Consider the following 15,188-nt stretch of genomic DNA (forward strand, 5'->3'; position numbering starts at 1 on the left):
GACGATGCCTGGGCCCAGCTTGAGGGCTCTGGCTAGTAGGCACCTTGTAAATTTGAAAGCCTAGTCTCCCTGAGTCCATTTGGGCTGCTGGGAGGGAGAAGGAGCACTTTATCACTCTTCTTCCATTCCAAAACCTCCTGGCTGCTATAATGTTAAGACCCTCTGCTGCTTTACACTTTCCCCAGCTTCCAGGCTGCTATGGAATTGGAGATAGTGTCTGTTATTTGTCCCTTAGCTTGTTGGTGGATTTTTCAAGCCATGATTTACTGTGTGGTGTTTGCTCTGCTAACCTTGTGGTCACCAACTACTAAACATAGTTGAGGAGAATGCTAGCACAGTATTGAAAATAACACTATGTTGTGAATGAAAAATAAGAAAATCTGGAAGGAGTAAGTGATTAATTCATTAGCCTAATTCTTCTGAGTCTGGGTAAATGGCTGCTTTGCTCACAACAGACCGAGTTTGTTGAAAACTTGCTTTGGATGAATGTCTACCTGGCTCAGGAACAGCTCACTGAAAACTTTTGTGGGAGACCTATGGGGTTCTTTGTCGGAAAAGCAGTGGAAGCCTGTGGGATTCTGCGGAGACCCAAATTTTCTCAGTCTAAAGTTTCCTGCTCATGATCGAGTAAAGATCAGGTGCAGTTGAGCTGATCAATTTGATTTCTGCAAGGCATGATTGTACTAAAACAGTCTCAGGGTATGTCTACACTACAGAATTAGGTCGAATTTATAGAAGTCGGTTTTCTAGAAATCGGTTTTCTATATTCGAGTGTGTGTGTCCCCACAGAAAATGCTCTAAGTGCATTAAGTGCATTAACTCGGCAGAGTGCTTCCACAGTACCGAGGCAAGCGTCGACTTCCGGAGCGTTGCACTGTGGGTCTCCGCTGCCCATTGGAATTCTGGGTTGAGATCCCAATGCCTGATGGGGCTAAAACATTGTCGCGGGTGGTTCTGGGTACATATTGTCAGGCCCCCGTTCCCTCCCTCCCTCCATGAAAGCCGCAGCAAACAATCGTTTCGCGCCTTTTTTCCTGAGTTACCTGTGCAGACGCCATACCATGGCAAGCATGGAGCCCGCTCAGGTAACCGTCACCGTATGTCTCCTGGGTGCTGGCAGACGTGGTACTGCATTGCTACACAGTAGCAGCAACCCCTTGCCTTGTGGCAGCAGATGGTGCAATACGACTGGTAGCCGTCATCATCACGTCCGAGGTGCTCTTGGCCACGTCGGCCAGGAGCGCCTGGACAGACATGGGCGCAGGGACTAAATTTGGAGTGACTTGACCAGGTCATTCTCTTTAGTCCTGCAGTCAGTCCTATTGAACCGTCTTATGGTGAGCAGGCAGGCGATACGGATGGCTAGCAGTCGTACTGTACCATCTTCTGCCGGGCAGGCAAGAGATGAGGATGGCTAGCAGTCGTACTGTACCATCTTCTGCCGGGCAGGCAAGAGATGAGGATGGCTAGCAGTCCTTCTGCACCGTCTGCTGCCAGCCAAAGATGTAAAAGATAGATGGAGTGGATCAAAACAAGAAATAGACCAGATTTGTTTTGTACTCATTTGCCTCCTCCCCTGTCTAGGGAACTCATTCCTCTAGGTCACACTGCAGTCACTCACAGAGAAGGTGCAGCAAGGTAAATCTAGCCATGTATCAATCAGAGGCCAGGCTAACCTCCTTGTTCCAATAAGAACAATAACTTAGGTGCACCATTTCTTATTGGAACCCTCCGTGAAGTCCTGCCTGAAATACTCCTTGATGTAAAGACACCCCCTTTGTTGATTTTAGCTCCCTGAAGCCAACCCTGTAAGCCGTGTCGTCAGAAGCCCCTCCCTCCATCAGAGCAATGTCAGACAATCATTCCGCGCCTTTTTTCTGTGCGGACGCCATACCAAGGCAAGCATGGAGGCCGCTCAGCTCACTTTGGCAATTAGGAGCACATTAAACACCACACGCATTATCCAGCAGTATATACAGCACCAGAACCTGGCAGAGCGATACTGGGCGAGGAGGCGTCGTCAGTGTGGTCACGTGAGTGATCAGGACATGGACACAGATTTCTCTGAAAGCATGGGCCCTGCCAATGCATGCATCATGTGCTAATGGGGCAGGTTCATGCTGTGGAACACCGATTCTGGGCTCGGGAAACAAGCACAGACTGGTGGGACCGCATAGTGTTGCGGGTCTGGGACGATTCCCAGTGGCTGCGAAACTTTCACATGCATATGGGCACTTTCATGGAACTTTGTGACTTGCTTTCTCCTGCCCTGAAGCGCATGAATACCAAGATGAGAGCAGCCCTCACAGTTGAGAAGTGAGTGGCGATAGCCCTGTGGAAGCTTGCAACGCCAGACAGCTACTGGTCAGTTGGGAATCAATTTGGAGTGGGCAAATCTACTGTTGGGGCTGCTGTGATGCAAGTAGCCCACACAATCAAAGATCTGCTGATATCAAGGGTAGTGACCCTGGGAAATGTGCAGGTCATAGTGGATGGCTTTGCTGCAATGGGATTCCCTAACTGTGGTGGGGCTATAGACGGAACCCATATCCCTATCTTGGCACCGGAGCACCAAGCCGCCGAGTACATAAACCGCAAAGGGTACTTTTCAATAGTGCTGCAAGCTCTGGTGGATCACAAGGGACGTTTCACCAACATCAACGTGGGATGGCTGGGAAAGGTACATGACGCTCACATCTTCAGGAACTCTGGTCTGTTTCAAAAGCTGCAGGAAGGGACTTTATTCCCAGACCAGAAAATAACTGTTGGGGATGTTGAAATGCCTATATGTATCCTTGGGGACCCAGCCTACCCCTTAATGCCATGGCTCATGAAGCCGTACACAGGCAGCCTGGACAGTAGTCAGGAGCTGTTCAGCTACAGGCTGAGCAAGTGCAGAATGGTGGTAGAATGTGCATTTGGACGTTTAAAGGCGCGCTGGCGCAGTTTACTGACTCACTTAGACCTCAGCGAAACCAATATTCCCACTGTTATTACTGCTTGCTGTGTGCTCCACAATATCTGTGAGAGTAAGGGGGAGACGTGTATGGTGGGGTGGGAGGTTGAGGCAAATCGCCTGGCTGCTGGTTACGCGCAGCCAGACACCAGGGTGGTTAGAAGAGCACAGGAGGGCGCGGCACGCATCAGAGAAGCTTTGAAAACCAGTTTCATGACTGGCCAGGCTACGGTGTGAAAGTTCTTTGTTTCTCCTTGATGAACCCCCCCACCCCTTGGTTCACTCTACTTCCCTGTAAGCTAACTACCCTCCCCTCCTCCCTTCGATCATTGCTTGCAGAGGCAATAAAGTCATTGTTGCTTCACATTCATGCATTCTTTATTCATTCATCACACAAATAGGGGGATGACTACCAAGGTAGCCCAGGAGGGGTGGTGGAGGAGGGAAGGAAAATGCCACACAGCACTTTAAAAGTTTACAACTTTAAAATTTATTGAATGCCAGCCGCCTTTTTTTTGGGGGCAGTCCTCTGTGGTGGAGTGGCTGTTTGGACGGTGGCCCCCCCACCGCGTTCTTGGGCGTCTGGGTGTGGAGGCCATGGAACTTGGGGAGGAGGGTGGTTGGTTACACAGGGGCTGCAGTGGCAGTCTGTGCTCCAGCTGCCTTTGCTGCAGCTCAACCATACACTGGAGCATACTGGTTTGGTCCTCCAGCAGCCTCAGCATTGAATCCTGCCTCCTCTCATCACGCTGCCGCCACATTTGAGCGTCAGCCCTCTCTCCAGCCCGCCACTTACTCTCTTCAGCCCACCACCTCTCCTCCCGGTCATTTTGTGCTTTCCTGCACTCTGACATTATTTGCCTCCACGCATTCATCTGTGCTCTGTCAGTGTGGGAGGACAGCATGAGCTCGGAGAACATTTCATCACAAGTGCGTTTTTTTTCTTTCTAATCTTCACTAGCCTCTGGTAAGGAGAAGATCCTGTGATCATTGAAACACATGCAGCTGGTGGAGGAAAAAAAAGGGACAGCGGTATTTAAAAAGACACATTTTATAAAACAGTGGCTACACTCTTTCAGGGTAAACCTTGCTGTTAACATTACATACATAGCACATGTGCTTTCATGACAAGGTCGCATTTTGCCTCCCCCCACCGCGTGGCTACCCCCTCAACCCTCCCCGTGGCTAACAGCGGGGAACATTTCTGTTCAGCCACAGGCAAACAGCCCAGCAGGAACGGGCTCCTCTGAGTGTCCCCTGAAGAAAAGCACTCATTTCAACCAGGTCACCAGGAATGATATCTCACTCTCCTGAGGATAACACAGAGAGATAAAGAACAGATGTTGTTTGAACGCCAGCAAACATACACGGCAATGCTTTGTTGTACAATGATTCCCGAGTACGTGTTACTGGCCTGGAGTGGTAAAGTGTCCTACCATGAAGGATGCAATAAGGCTGCCCTCCCCAGAAACCTTTTGCAAAGGCTTTGGGAGTACATGCAGGAGAGCCGCGAATGCCAGGGCACAGTAATCCTTTCACATGCTTGCTTTTAAACCATGTATAGTATTTTAAAAGGTACACTCACCGGAGGTCCCTTCTCCGCCTGCTGGGTCCAGGAGGCAGCCTTGGGTGGATTCGGAGGGTACTGGCTCCAGGTCCAGGGTGAGAAACCGTTCCTGGCTGTTGGGAAAAGCAGTTTCTCCGCTTGCTTGCTGTGAGCTATCTACAACCTCATCATCATCGTCATCATCTTCGTCCCCAAAACCTGCTTCCGTGTTGCCTCCATCTCCGTTGAAGGAGTCAAACAACACGGCTGGGGTAGTGGTGGCTGAACCCCCTAAAATGGCATGCAGTTCATCATAGAAGCGGCATGTTTGGGGCTCTGACCTGGAGTGGCCGTTTGCCTCTCTGGTTTTCTGGTAGGCTTGCCTCAGCTCCTTAAGTTTCACACGGCACTGGTTCAGATCCCTGTTATGGCCTCTGTCCTTCATGCCCTGGGAGATTTTGACAAAGGTTTTGGCATTTCGAAAACTGGAACGGAGTTCTGATAGCACGGATTCCTCTCCCCATACAGCGATCAGATCCCGTACCTCCCGTTCAGTCCATGCTGGAGTTCTTTTGCGATTCTGGGACTCCATCATGGTCACCTGTGCTGATGAGCTCTGCATGGTCACCTGCAGCTTGCCACGCTGCCCAAACAGAAAATGAGATTCAAAAGTTGGCAGTTCTTTTCCTGTCTACCTGGCCAGTGCATCTGAGTTGAGAGTGCTGTCCAGAGAGGTCACAATGGAGCACTCTGGGATAGCTCCCGGAGGCCAATACCGTCGAATTGTGTCCATAGTACCCCAAATTCAACCCGGCAAGGCCGATTTAAGCGCTAATCCACTTGTCAGGGTTAGAGTAAGGAAATCTATTTTAAGAGCCCTTTAAATCAAAATAAAGGGCTTCATCGTGTGGACGGGTGCAGGTTTACATCGATTTAACGGTGCTAAATTCGACCTAAAGTCCTAGTGTAGACCAGGGCTTAAAAACTAACATTTAATTAAGGGAATACTGCATTCCCACTTCCTAATAGTTGTATGTCCTTCAAGTACTCATCTGTAACATAAGGCAGGCCTGAGCGGTACAGACTGTCAGGTGTCTAGAAACTACCTACCAGTGCCAAAACAAAACTTACCAGCAAATAAGTATTCTTAGCTATGAATTTACAAATGCAGTCATTTTTAATTCAAACAAAAGTAATCCAAAGACTAATTTTAAAAAAGTGGTGTCCCCATTTGAGTTACAGCCCTGATTTATAGCACTTATAAAAATTAACTATAACGTAAATAGTTGCTCTCCACTGTTTCCCCCACATATGTCTGCAATTGTACATTATTCACTATTCCCAATATGTTGTTCATTTCTTCCATATATAAAGTAAAAATCTTTCAGTTGCCAATAACTTTCTTATGGTTACAAACTGGATTGCTGGCAGTCTCAATAGAGAGGCCAAAGACCCAACATACATTTTTGCATTGTTTAAAATGGTCCCTCTAGATCACCCTTATAAAAGAACTTTAATATTCTGTAGCAATGGTCCCAAACACTGCAATTTACCATAGTGCTGTTTATATTTGGGATTATTGCAGGATACTGTATCCTGTCTTTATTAAAGAGATGCTTCTGAAACACAACAGCACAACCTGAAGTACATTAGTAGGGAATGCTGAGGAATCTTGCACTGACAGCCTGATCAATACCTGTTTTGTAGATGGAAATTTCTCTCTACTCATCTATTTTCTGCACCTTTCACAAAAAATACCTACCTTCACTAAGAACCAAAACCAGAGAGCGCCTCCATAGAGGCTACAGTGCAGGGTTCCATTTTGGAACCTCTTGGTAACTTGCCAAATGGCTGAAGTAATCTACACAGAGAACAAGGTAGATGAGGTAATATTTAAGTTGGTCCAATAAACTTCTCTTACCAACAGAAGTTGGCCCAATAAAAATGATTCCCCCCCACACCTTGTTTCTAATATCCTGGGACTATGTAGCCTACACAGAGCATTTACCAAGCCCTCACAGAGAAGAGGGATGAAGTTTCCTGTATGCCACCATGTGGGGAGTGATGGGGGTATCTACATAGCACCTGGGTCCACACTGCACCTAGAACTTCACCTTACAATTGGATTCATCCCTAAGAAGATAAAGGAACTATTTGATCACTTTCTCCTTCTTTAATTCAAATCTCAGAATTTATTAAATTCTCTTGCATCGGTATATATGAACAGAAGTTGGCCTGAAATGTTTCATGCAGACTTAGTTGGGCTAGTGGACCATGATCTGCTAAAATTCTGGCTACGTCCACAGAAGGTCCTTATCTCCTCCCTCTGCGGCCATCCCCCCACCTCTTGTCGTATTTATGTATTTGTTGTCCATAAAGTCTGCAATGTAGTTACTTGCAGCTAAGAAACTGGCTGCTTCCTTGCTTCAGTGGACTTCCTGGTCTTCCTTAATTCAGCTGCTGTGGTTAATTTTTCAGTTTAGTAAACTGAATTGAAGAAAAAATGGAAGCAATGCATTTTTTTGGTAAATTTAAAGACTGTATCATTTAAACCTAGTACGTACAGAAACAGTATACACTTGTACTTTGAACCTAAATACATGTGGCACATTAAGGAACATTTATTTTGAATCTGAAAACTTACAGCTATGCTTTTTATTGTTGTAGTTGGTAGCCTTGGACAAGGTACACTGCTTCTTTATTGCACTAGCAAATAAATCAGACCCACACTTTTAGGTAAAGTGTTTCTTCACCCTTGGCTGTATAGGAAGACCTTTGATTGCGTATTTGGATGTACTACCTGTTAGATCCAAATGATCTCTCATCTATTATTACTGAAAGATCAAAGGAACTCCTTGCCAGAGGGTGTTGTGAAAGCCAGTACTATAACGGGGTTCAAAAGAGAGCTAGAGAGATTCATGGAAGATAGGTCCATCAATGGCTATTAGCCAGGATGGACAGGAATGGTGTCCCCAGCCTCTGTTTGCCAGAAGCTGGGATTGGGTGACGGGATGGATCACTTGATGATAACCTGTCTGTTTATTGCCTTTGGGAACCTGTCATTGGCCACTGCCAGAGGACAGGATATTGGGCTTGATGGACCTTTGGTCTGACCCAATATGGCCGTTCTTATGTTTTTGGAAGAACTGGACCCAGCAATTGACTCCCACGGACAGACTGAAACTACTCCAGGGATTGATTTTTAATCTCTGCAACTCAAACTATTTCCCTTTTGTATAAAGCAACTCAGTATGACCAATTGTTTTATAATGCTTTTTTGGTTACTTAGGCCCACACAGATGGTGAGTGTGACTAACTTGGATCCTTAGGTTTTTTACATCCTACACACTGATGTCATAAGCAGAGATTAATTCCAATGAGGTGAATGTCCTGATTTGTTAGCATTTTTTTGCTGTTGGAATACAACAATGGAAGGGGGAGGAGACAAACTACTTTGTAGGAGAAACTGACATTCAAATACAATGTTTAAGATAATTAGTTAAGGAAGTCTTCAATATTCACTCAGTCTTTTAAAATGATTCATAAGATGACAAGACCCATGAACTATATCCATAAATGACTCTACTATTAAATATGAAGACTTTGAGAAGATTCTTCTGAGAAACTGCAAGTGAATTACTGCTGGAAGCTGCATCTTGAAACAGTCATTAATCTCAGTCAAACTGTCCTCTGAACTTTGAGTTAATGCGACTTTCAAAGTTGGATTTGTACATACACACTGTTGCAGGCATAACATATGCACAGAGATCCAATAAGTGTCTCTCACCTTGTAATCTGTAAACAATTACCACAAAGAAATGAATTGGGCCCACTGAGTTCTTAGAGTCAGTTTTTACGACCACTTCCTCACTCTGCACAGTAAATCACTTGTTAGTTTCATTAGAGCTACTCAGGGTGTAAGGGATTACTTAATATCCTAGGTAAGGAGAGCAAAATGCAGCCTCTAATACTTACAGTAATTATAATGACTTATTTCGGAGGTGCTAGCCCCAGAAATAAACACTTTAAAAACTTCTGGAATATAGAAAAATTGTGGTACTAAAAACTGACTAAACACCACCCTTTAAAAATTATACCTTTTGGGGACTTTTTTTAGTATTGTGGGTTTTTTTATGTGCTTTAGTTGCTGCTGTTATATTTTTACCTATGTGGTGTCCTGAGTTTCTTCGTACAAGGGACGGAGTGCTTTGTAATTAAGACTTTTTTTTTTATCCAAAAGGTGTGTTCCTATATTTCTACTTTGTCTTCAGAAAACGTATTCAAGTTTGGAACACTCCTCTGAAGCAACTGATGATAACGCTTCCTATAAAATGTGGTGTTTGGGTTTTTCTAGAACTATAAATTTTTCTGTGCCTCAGTTCCCCATTTGCAATCACTGCATAGCTCAAGTTCCATAACTGAGGGTTGCAACTTTGAGGGGGCTTGATGAGTGTTCAGGAGATGTCACAAGTGGCCTAAAATCCATCCTATCATCCCCCCCACCAAAAACTTTCAAGGACAACACTGCTGTGCAAAGGTGGGGAAGGATTGGAGGGGGCAGGGTCCAATCATGTGCTGCTTTTACACAGTGCCAGCAGCACTTGGCAATCTCTCCTTACCCAGTTCCTGACAGAATCGCTGTTGAACAGCTGAGTTCAAGAATAAGGATCTCCACTGCAGCCTCTTGCCAGAAATGTGCTTCTCCCCCGGGTTGGGCAGACAGAATAAAAAGCAGCACTGAGGCTCGTGTATGCAGTGAGTCCAACTCTCTTTTCTGCTGGCTTGGAGGGAGGAGCTCTAGCTGTTGTCCTAGCCTCTTGTGTTAAGGATGGGCTTTTGTCCCTGTCAAAATCCACCCAAATTTGGTCAAATTATGAGCCTTTGACAAGCTGCAATTCACATATCTTCAGTAAAGCGTAGTTAGCACTCTGCAGCTAAAATTTAAATCTTGTCTGCATTGGGTATGTTCCAGTTCAGGGTTGAGCAGGACTTACTTGCAATTGAAGCTCTGAGCTGCTGCAGCCTGGGTTGTGCACCGCAATTGAGAGCGGGGAGCCTGCACTCTGTATGATCCCTTGCTGGAGCCCAGGAAGCCTAGAGGTGGCTGCCTGATAATGCAAAGAGAATAAAAACTGGAAGGAGTGGGGACAGACTAGTTGGGGACAAGGAGCTGGGAAGGGGGAAAGGGTATGATTGGGAGTGCAGGCTGGAGTGGGAGAAGGAGGAGATGGATTGGCTGAGCAAGGAAAGTAGGGACTGGGCTGAGCATTAGGGAAGGAAATGAAGATGATGGGGAGACTGGGAGCCAGTGGGTTTTGTGCAGAGAAGGAGGGTGGATTGAAATCAGATGACGTAGTAGGAGAAACTGGGACTTGATGGCTCAGGAGACCGGGAACCAGTGAGGTGGGGTGGGAGTGGAGACAGATATAAGGCGCTATGCTATTGGAGTGGGGGCATAACTGGGACTGGCTGAGTAGGAACCTGGAAGTGCAACCCAGGGAGGAGAGACAGATTGTACAAGGAACAATAGGAGAAGGAACAGACTGATTAGGCAAGGCCACTTGTTGCAAGGAGCTTATGGGGGGAGGGGAGAGGAGGAAGGGACTGGGAATGGCTGGGCAAGGAGAGTGGGGATCGAGTTAGAAGGGATGGGACATGCAGGGTCAAGGTTGGTGAGAAGTAGAAATCTGACAGAGAAGTTTCTATCCACTAGAGTATGCTTCACTCCAGAGCCTGGAATTTCCAAGATTAGTCTCACCATTCCTTTGCTGACAGGAAATAGCTGTGAAAGCCATGGGTAAATGTCTCATCCCCCGCAGTGCAGAAGCACACAGGGGATAACAACCTGGTATCATTTACTTCATTGGCTCATGTGGCTGAATTCTGTGCAGTGGATCTAAAAGATCGAACCCTGCAAATGATCCATGTGAGTGTCAGTATGACATCACATGATGGAATTTCTGGCTTCTTCAGTTTGCTTTTATTAAAACCAAAGACATTGCATACAAAAACTAGGTTAAAAGAGCAATACAGGTGTGAAGGGAAACACTCAAAAGCCAGAATGAAGGTTTCCTGTGCCACCTTAATTTGGCCTCCTTTTGTGCATATACACTGATAGTCTTTAATTGCATAATCACATATTTGATCCCCCCCCCCCCTCAGTTTTCAGTCAGTGCACAGAGTGGACCTGTGCTGAAGAAGAATAAAGGACACTATCTGTAGGACCTTTGCTTTACAGAAGTTGAAAGGTGTACAGTGAATGATGCAGGAGACTGCAGGAAGAGAGAGAATGGTCTGATGCTTAAAGCAGTTGAATGCTTTCTTGAAGAAAGGGATCGTATCTTTGCCTCTGCCATAGAGTTCCTATATGATGGTGGGCAAGTCACTTAATAAAACTTCTCATAAGCGGTTGCTAATTGCGTGTGCTTTCCTAACTTGAGACCCTACAGTCTGACTTGCAGCCATGAGTGCTCAGCAATTCTGTGCTGAAGCCAATAGGGGCTGTGCTTTGAGTATATAAGGTACTACATAATATTATGTACTCTAAAAAATCAGGTACTAGGTGTTCCAAATCGGCATCCAAAATTAGTAGATTCTTTTGACCTTAATTTCTCTGTGCCTCAGTTCCCCATCTGTAAAATGGAGATAATACCCCGTTCACCTTGCAGGGAAGTTGTGAAAATAAATTCATTACTATTTGTGAAGCATTCTGATACTACAGTGATGAGCACCACAGTAAAGCCTGTGAGGAAACTATTCAAACCCTGCTCTAAGGACAGGGTTTTAGTGTGCAGTAAATAAGGCACAGAGGGCCCCATACTGAACAGTGAGGAGAAAACAAAATACTGACTAGCTACCCTTTAAATAAGAACTATCCATCCTGTGCACAAAATGAGTCGGGGGTCCTATGGGGAAAAATAGTATGATCATGTAATTAGACTGATCATAATGCATATGCACAAGGGGGCCACATTAAGATTAAATCCAGGCAACAATAATACTGGCACTTTCTAATTTTTGAACATCTGATTCTGTGGCCTTAATGTGCTCTTAATGTCTTGTGTGTGTGTGTGTGTGTGTGTGTGTGTGTGTGTGTGTATAACCAGTCTTGCTGGGAGCATTGTAGTTCAGGGGAGTGACTCAAAATTTAGTGCAGTCTTACTTTCAAAAGGCATGGCATAATTTTCTAAACTGGCAATGCAGGTATCTGTAGCTGAGATTGTTGGTCTCAGTGTTGACCTTATTTTTATTGTTATAGTGATTAGTTAGTTAGTTATAGATTCACTAGTGAATGAAAATGCACATTCTAAAGTCTCATTAGGGAAGGAGAAACTGACCGAACTAGACTCTTAGCCTACTGTTACATCTTAGTGATGTGACCTTTTAAAGGGTTACCAAATTGGTATGAGGAGAGAAGCCAAGGTTCAAAAGGTTTTATTCCCTGCTGCAAAATACATTTGGAGATGAGTAAATAAAGATTTATCTATAGCAATGCATTGTCATGAAAATAACAATGTACAGTTTAGCTACCTTAATTTTTCAGAGATCTTTAATGAAAGTCATGTTCTCAGCTAATCCAGGACCTGTTTAAGAGCACAGCATTTGACCAAAATTCTTCCTTCACAAGCCCTCTTGACAGCTGTAGTAATTCTTCACTCTTTAATTTTATCTTAAAACATGAACTTAATAGTAGTTCTCCTATAATAGCACATAACCTCCACTTAGGAGGAGAACAAGGACCGTGTCCAAGCAATCATGAAGATTAAACTTCTTACACTCTAGTAGGGTGACTATTCCAGGTCAGGCATGAGGTTATTGACTGGACAATATTAGGGAAAATCACTGTTTGGCCTGTGGACAGAAGTTGACAGTTCCATAAACTACATAGAAGAAATATTCTAAGCTCCTCTCCAAGAAACCAATAAGACTTGGCCATAGCCACCTGGCTTGAACAGTTGTATTTACAGTATTTATAAATTTTAGTATTGTAGTTGGTATCGGTATGATGCTTAAAAATACAAGCATGTGGGAATTTTTATAGCTAGAAGTAATTTCTTCTGTATTAGCTGTCACATGGACAGACAAACCAGGTGTGGAGGCGTAATGGGAATATACCACAGCAACCCTAGATGCTCTTTCAAAATGGTTTGGCGTGGTCCTTCTCTAAAATTAAAAGCTAATGTAACACAAGACACTGATCTATGTGCACATTTAATGAAGTTATTTGGCTGTCCTCCCTCTTCACTGCAATTACCCAAGTGTCTTGAGGCAGTCCGCTATATTTGCAATAGATTTAACACAGTATCCAACTGAAAAGCATTTTTTGGCATTGTGCGGTGGTGATAGAGATACTTGTACTTTGGTATTGCTGGGGTGGGAGAATTTTTTTTTTTAAAGGAAGTAGAGTATTTTGTTGGAGGCAGTCAACATTTGTCTGACATTATTTGAGTTGGGGTAGTGGGGGAGGGGAGAGAGAGAGCTCAGTGGTTTGAGCATTGACCTGCTAAACCCAGGGTTGTGAGTTCAATCCTTGAGGGGGCCGTTTAGGGACCTGGGGCAAAAATTGGATTGGTCCTGCTTTGAGCAGGGGGTTGGACTAGATGTCCTAGTTTATTGCGGATGATACTAAACTGGGAGGAGTGGTAGATACGCTGGAGGGCAGGGATAGGATTCAGAGGGACCTAGACAAATTGGAGGATTGGGCCAAAAGAAATCTGATGAGGTTCAATAAGGATAAGTGCAGGGTCCTGCACTTAGGATGGAAGAACCCAATGCACAGCTACAGACTAGGGACCGAATGGCTAGGCAGCAGTTCTGCGGAAAAGGACCTGGGGTGACAGTGGACGAGAAGCTGGATATGAGCCAGCAGTGTGCCCTTGTTGCCAAGAAGGCCAATGGCATTTTGGGATGTATAAGTAGGGGCATAGCGAGCAGATCGAGGGACGTGATCATCCCCCTCTATTCGACATTGGTGAGGCCTCATCTGGAGTACTGTGTCCAGTTTTGGGCCCCACACTACAAGAAGGATGTGGATAAATTGGAGAGAGTCCAGCGAAGGGCAACAAAAATGATTAGGGGTCTGGAACACATGAGTTATGAGGAGAGGCTGAGGGAACTGGGATTGTTTAGTCTGCAGAAGAGAAGAATGAGGGGGGATTTGATAGCTGCTTTCAACTACCTGAGAGGTAGTTCCAGAGAGGATGGTTCTAGACTATTCTCAGTGGTGGAAGAGGACAGGACAAGGAGTAATGGTCTCAAGTTGCAGTGGGGGAGGTTTAGGTTGGATATTAGGAAAAACTTTTTCACTAGGAGGGTGGTGAAACACTGGAATGCGTTGCCTAGGGAGGTGGTGGAATCTCCTTCCTTAGAAGTTTTTAAGGTCAGGCTTGACAAAGCCCTGGCTGGGATGATTTAATTGGGTATGAGTCCTGTTTTTTAGCAGGGGGTTGGACTAGATGACCTCCTGAGGTCCCTTCCAACCCTGATATTCTATGATTCTATGACCTCCTAAGGTCCCTTCCAACCCTGATATTCTATGAGCACAGATGCCCCTTAGCTCTCATGGCCCTGGAAAGCTAACCAATATATGCTATCAGAATTCTGTTTACCTCACTGTATGACACTTGGTTTGTAATGTCCTGCCATAGGAGGAATATTGTGCTATGAGGATGCCTTCAGTGGTGCCCAGATCTGTGGATCCACTGAAACAAATTGTGGGATCCTCCTGCAATATTTTCTGCTGGTGCAGACTCTTATGAAGAGGAGTGCTTTTATTGTCAGTGTTTTCTGGCTAATGCCTACTGTGCTCTTCAGAAATGGTGCAGGACAAGACTTTCACTCAGCAAATATCGTAAAGTTGGTTCACTTCTACGAATCCAGTAACAGTTTTATAACTAATGCAGAGCGTCACCTCTAAGATTTACGTGTGTGTGTGTGTGTGAGAGAGAAACTAAACAACGAAAGCTGCATGGCAGGAAAGATATTCCTGCTACTTGTGAATCTGGTATACATTTTGCTTGATTCCCAAAAAGAAGAATGTTTGGCCTTTTTATTCTTGAATACACCAATCGGGGAGGGGGAAGGGAAATATTTCTGAGCGCCTTTCAGAACTGGGTCTTATGGAGTCCTGTGTGTCTCAGGCTTCAAAGGCCAATAAGAACTAAATTTGAGAGGGGAGGGAAAAGTCCAACTCAAGTTGTATTGCTGTCTGGCTATTATCTAGGTATGTTAATATTCTGACACTTAGACTTCTCAGGATACTTTCTACTGAGCATAGTATAGTGAAAGTAGTTTGAGCTGTCAATAGACCAGATCCACCATCTACTTATATACATCTCTTGTCCTAGCGTCTTACCATTTTTAACACAAAAAGTACCTCGGATGTACTTGTGAAGCAGGTGCATAATACCAGTTGTTACGGGTTGGATCACAAACCCCTTTGGGACTGCCATCTGATGTTCTGAGACTACCTCAGAGCCCGTTTTCCCTGGCAGCTTGGGACTTCAGACTTCCCTTGTTTGTAGCAGGCTAGCATGTCTGGCTCAGATACAGACCCAGGTCTGAACCACGTCCCACAAACTGCAGGCTTAACTGAAAACAGCTTAAGAAGTCTTCCTGTCTCCAAAACCCAGGTGCCCAGCTCCCAATGGGGTCCAATCCCCAAATCTGTTTTACCCCGTATAAAGC

Source organism: Lepidochelys olivacea (assembly GCF_965140295.1).
Source record: "Lepidochelys olivacea isolate rLepOli2 genome assembly, chromosome: 4".
Taxonomy (NCBI): Eukaryota; Metazoa; Chordata; order Testudines; family Cheloniidae; genus Lepidochelys; species Lepidochelys olivacea.